Below are 5,633 nucleotides of genomic sequence, written 5' to 3'. Positions count from 1 at the left end.
AAGGTGGCTTTTGTGATAAATCATCTGACTGGCAGAGCCCGCCTTTGGGGAACGGCAGAATACGAACGGGGGGCGACAGCATGCACCTCTTTTAATTTGCTAAGCCAGGAGATGATTAAAGTTTTTGATTCTGGAGCCTCATCAGTCGATGCTGCTCGTTCAATCTTGAACATTCGCCAGGGGAGACGCTCCATTGCCGACTATGCCATTGACTTTCGCACACTAGCAGCCCAGAGTCACTGGAACGAAGAGGCGCTGGTCGACGCCTACCTCCATAGCTTGTCCGGTTATATCAAAGACGAATTGGTTTCCCACGCTCCTCCGGTAACTCTTGACAATGCTATCGAACTGACCGCCCGGATCGACCGTAGGGTTCAGGCAAGACGCAGAGAGAGAGAAGATCCCAGCCAACCCATCACCCGGCTAAGTCAAGACATTAGTAAGATACCGAACCCCCCAACCAATTCTACCGCACCTCATGAGATGATGGAGGTGGACCGCACCTTTCTCTCCGTCGAAGAACGCCAGCGAAGGCGTACTGAACGGCTATGTTATTACTGCGGCGGCCAGGGACATAGGGTGGTCAATTGCCCGTTAAAAGCCAACGCTCGTCGGATATAGGGGACATCCGATTGAGCTCAGCTTTAGTATCGTCCCCAAAGACTGATAGACCTGTTCTCCGGGCAAATCTCATTATTTCCGGTACATCTCAACCCTTCCATGCCCTCATCGATTCTGGTGCTGAAACAAATATCCTGGATTTGTCACTCGCACACAAGATGGGGATACCTGTTGAAACCCTTCCTAACCCGGTATCAGCTCGGGCTTTGGATGGCCGCCTATTAGGCACCGTATCTCAAATAACGGAACCCATTGAACTACAGTTGTCTGGAAATCACAGAGAGAAGATCCGATTTCACTTACTCCACTCCCCTAACCAACCCCTTGTCCTGGGTCATCCTTGGTTGGTGCAACACAACCCCCATTTCGACTGGCGCACTGGGTCGATACTTGAATGGGGCATGGACTGTCACCAAACCTGTCTGCAGGCCGCTCCTTACCCAAATCATCCTGTTTCCACGAGGGCTCCACCCAATCTGTCCAAGGTCCCAGCCTGTTACCACCACCTTCAGGAGGTCTTCAGTAAAGCTAAGGCCTCTTCCTTGCCCCCTCATAGGCCTTATGACTGCGCAATTGATCTCCTGCCGGGGTCTGCTCCTCCTCGGGGCCGCCTCTACTCCTTGTCCGTTCCCGAGAGGAAGGCCATGGAGGAATACATTTCCGATGCCTTGGCGGCTGGTATCATTCGACCCTCCTCTTCTCCTGCTGGGGCGGGGTTCTTTTTTGTGGGAAAAAAGGACGGGTCACTCCGGCCCTGTATAGATTATCGGGGCCTTAATGAAATCACGGTTAAAAATCGCTATCCCTTGCCGCTGCTTGCCTCTGCTTTTGAGCTTCTACAGGGGGCCACGGTCTTCACTAAACTTGATCTGCGCAACGCCTACCACTTAGTCCGAATCCGGGAGGGTGATGAGTGGAAGACGGCATTCAACACACCCAACGGTCACTACGAGTATCTGGTAATGCCGTTCGGATTAACCAATGCTCCAGCTGTTTTCCAATCTTTGGTAAATGACATTTTACGAGATGTGCTTAATCGTTTTGTTTTTGTGTATCTGGACGATATCTTGATTTTCTCAAAGTCCCTCGATGAACACCGAAAACATGTCCAGCTGGTTCTCCGTCGTCTCCTAGAGAACTCTTTATTTGTTAAGGCAGAGAAGTGCGAGTTTCACGCCAAGACAGTCTCGTTCCTGGGCTACATCGTGGCAGAGGGGACCCTTCAGATGGATCCTGCCAAAGTATCAGCAGTCACCTCTTGGCCTGTCCCTGAGTCTCGGAAAAAGCTCCAACAATTCCTTGGTTTTGCCAATTTCTACCGGAGGTTCATCAGGAACTACAGTTCGGTGGCAGTTCCCCTCACGCTTCTTACCAGTCCTAGAGAGCCATTTCGGTGGTCTTCCGAGGCTAATGCAGCTTTCAACCGTCTAAAAACCCATTTCTCTACGGCCCCCATACTCCAGGTACCGGACCCTGCACGCCAACTGGTAGTGGAGGTGGATGCCTCAGATGTGGGAGTGGGTGCGGTCCTGTCCCAGCGGTCGGACAAGGACCAGAAGATGCACCCGTGCGCCTTCTTTTCCCGGCGGTTGTCCCCGGCCGAACGCAACTACGACGTGGGGGATCGTGAGTTGTTGGCCGTCAAGCTAGCCCTGGAGGAATGGCGGCATTGGTTGGAGGGGGTAACGGTGCCGTTCATAGTTTGGACTGACCACAAGAACTTAGAATATATTAGATCGGCCAAGCGGCTCAATCCTCGCCAGTCACGTTGGGCCCTGTTTTTCACCCGCTTTAACTTCACTCTGTCCTACAGACCCGGATCTCGAAATGTGAAACCCGACGCGCTCTCCCGACAATTCCAGAATTCCAATGACACACCTCAGGGTCCCGCAACGGTCCTTCCAGCTTCCTGTATGGTGGCAGCAGTCTCCTGGGATATCGAGTCCCGAGTCAGAGAGGCGATACCCGATCAGGCGGGTCCCAGCTCCTGTCCCGAGGGTCGACTATTCGTCTCCGAACCCTTACGGTCCGAGGTCCTCCAATGGGGGCACAATTCTCACTTTTCTTGCCATCCGGGGTCGGCTCGGACTCACAGTTTCTTGTCCCGACGCTTCTGGTGGCCTACCATGGCCAAGGACGTTAGGGAATACGTCTCCGCCTGTCAAGTGTGCGCCCAGAACAAAACATCCCACCAACGTCCGGCCGGTCTGTTACATCCACTTCCGGTTCCCCGCCGCCCATGGTCCCACATCTCCTTGGACTTTGTGACGGGGTTGCCAGTATCCGAGGGGATGACGACTGTACTAACTATCGTGGACCGGTTCAGTAAGATGGTCCATTTCGTGGCACTACCGAAGCTCCCCTCCGCCAAGGAAACTGCATTGATAGTCCAGCAGCATGTGTTCCGCCTCCATGGCATCCCTCTGGACATTGTTTCTGACCGTGGTCCCCAGTTCTCATCCGCGTTTTGGAAGGAGTTCTGTCGTCTGTTGGGTGCCTCTGTCAGCCTCTCATCAGGGTTCCACCCTCAATCCAATGGTCAGTCTGAACGAGTGAACCAAGATTTGGAAACGGCACTTCGCTGCATGGTCTCTAGTGAACCGTTGTCCTGGGCTCGGCAATTGGCATGGGTGGAATATGCTCACAATTCCTTGGTTAGCTCATCCACTGGAATGTCCCCCTTCCAGTGTGTGTATGGGTACCAACCCCCTATGTTCCCTAGTCAAGAAGAGGAAGTAAACTGCCCGTCAGCTACGGCGAATGCACGTCGCTGTCGGCGAACTTGGGCTCGTGCTCGGGCCACACTCCTTCGGGCAAGCAAGACTCATGCCGTTGGGGCTAACCGACGGAGGAGTCCTGCTCCGAAGTACCAGGTGGGCCAGAAGGTGTGGCTCGCATCAGCTGATCTTCCACTGAAGGTTGAGTCGAGGAAACTGGCTCCTCGGTATCTTGGCCCGTTTCCTATAGTTAAAATTATCAACTCCTCAGCAGTCCGTCTCCGTCTACCAAGATCTATGAGAGTGCACCCCACGTTTCATGTTTCCCGAATCAAGCCCGTCAGCCAGAGTCCGTTGGCACCCATTCCACCTCCTCCCCCAGCTCCACGCTCCTTGGACGGGGAGCCTATCTATACAGTGCGCCGCCTGCTCCGCTCCCGACGCAGGGGTCGGGGCTTCCAGTACTTGGTCGATTGGGAGGGATATGGTCCGGAGGAGAGATCATGGATTCCCAGCAGGCAGATCCTGGACCGATCTCTTGTGGCAGAATTCCATCAACTGCATCCTGACCAACCAGCACCACGCCGTGGTCGTCGTCGGAGGTCCGACGCTGCTGCTCTTCCACCGGCAGACCCACCCGCTACCACCCCTTCAGATGCGGACGAAGGGGCCTCTATCCACTCGGAAGAATTCTGAGGGTTCATCGGACGACCTCTGGGCCCTCGATTTTTGGATTATTGGTGATGTATTTTGGGTTTTGGGGAATTATTTGTAACTGGCCTGTGATTTTTTTTCCCTTGGATTACCGGTGTTGCCATGTGACGTGTTTGGATTTATTTTTATTTTTCCCTGGGGGACTTCTGGAGCCGTCCCTTGAGGGGGGGGGTTCTGTCGTGATTACCTAACCGGAGTCACCTGAGGTAATCAGCTGGTGTGCTGGAACGCGATCTCTTGATTGGTGGAGGTCTACTACATAAGCTGTCAGCGTCCAGAGATGGACGTTCGAGTGTCTTCCTCATTTCCTGAGTGAACCTCCAACATTCAAGGTACCACAAGCCCATGTATATTCCAAGTCTGATTCTCGTTGCCTGACCCTTGTCTGTTAAAAGTTTTCGATCTACTCTTCCGTCCCGGCCACCGACTTACCTGCCACGTTTCGCCACGCGTTTTCACCACGGAGTTGCCATATCGTCCCAAGAGGCTTTCCGCTGCCAAGGCTCGACGTCCCAAGCCTGCTCCACCGAATCTTGTCACAATAAATCCTTTAACTGACGCTATTGGATCCGAGTCCTTGTTCTGTTCCATGACAAGTCAGAGCAACAACCCCACTTGCAATGTGTTTTTACATCAGTGAACATTTGTTGTCAGAACTGTAATGGAAGAGACTAGTGCATCGTAACAATTGTGCAAAAAAAATAGGTGTGTTAACATTTAGCAACAACACAAAAAAAAAATAAAGTCACAAAGTCTATATTTTGACAGGTCCCTGCAAAATTATATCATTTTAAAGTTTAATTTAGCAGCAACAAAAAGAAAACAGAAATAAGTTGCAAAACATGTTTTCACAGTTTTTTGTGCTTGTTTAAGGTAGTGATGTAATAACATTTTGCAGCAACAAAAAAAATTAGTCACAAGGTATGTCTTCCCAAAGTTTTGTGCAATAGTATATGTTTTACAGTTTCACTAAGCAGCAACTTAGAGGAAGAAAACCCAAAATATGTTGCATGATATGTTTTCACAGTTTTGTGCGCTCATTTAGGGTGGTGATTGCCCTGGAGGAGAACCTGTCTCTGAGCCTGTTTGTCCTAGTTTTGAGGGACCTGCAATGGACCCCCTCCACTGAAATCCTTTGTCTCCCCCTCCCGCCTCTATGATTCTTCTTCTTCGCCATCTCCTGTTCTCTTTACCTTCATCTCTTCCTCCTCTGCGCCGGCTGCCGATGAGGGATTTGGCACTTTTTCTCGCCAGAGGACCGTATCTCCCTGCACAAGTTCCTCCTCGGAGTGGGATGTTGAAAGGGATGGGGCGCCAAGGTGCGCTAGGTTGCGTGGCGCCGTGATGCAGAGGCGTGCTATAACTCTAGCGGGGGAGGGGGACCCGAGGTGTGCACCTGGGGGCGGGGGGCAGTGTTATAAATAAAGCATTAGCCTCTTGGAGCTAACAAAGATGTGAAGGGGCTGTCTCTGCAGCTCTGCACTAACTCTAACTAACAGTTAACCCGCAGGCATGCATATGTACTGCTTTCATCGCTGAGGGGGTACATAAAACACTCCAACCCCTCCGCAAAAAATAAAA

General features: G+C 52.0%; 1 long non-coding RNA gene across 1 annotated transcript; it reads left to right on the top strand.

Moving 5' to 3' along the window:
• Nucleotides 1–4,316: 4,316 nt before the first annotated feature.
• On the top strand, nt 4,317–4,611 carry LOC148365921 (uncharacterized). The gene is made up of 2 exons (XR_015850430.1): nt 4,317–4,384; nt 4,448–4,611. It is a non-coding gene; the product is annotated as an uncharacterized LOC148365921 (long non-coding RNA).
• Nucleotides 4,612–5,633: the final 1,022 nt, after the last annotated feature.

This window comes from Urocampus carinirostris, chromosome 5 (assembly GCF_059441175.1).
Source record: "Urocampus carinirostris isolate Australia breed hairy pipefish chromosome 5, RoL_Ucar_1.0, whole genome shotgun sequence".
Classification (NCBI taxonomy): Eukaryota; Metazoa; Chordata; class Actinopteri; order Syngnathiformes; family Syngnathidae; genus Urocampus; species Urocampus carinirostris.
Note: the sequence above shows the minus strand (reverse complement) of the source record. Positions and strands in the feature narration are given on the sequence as shown.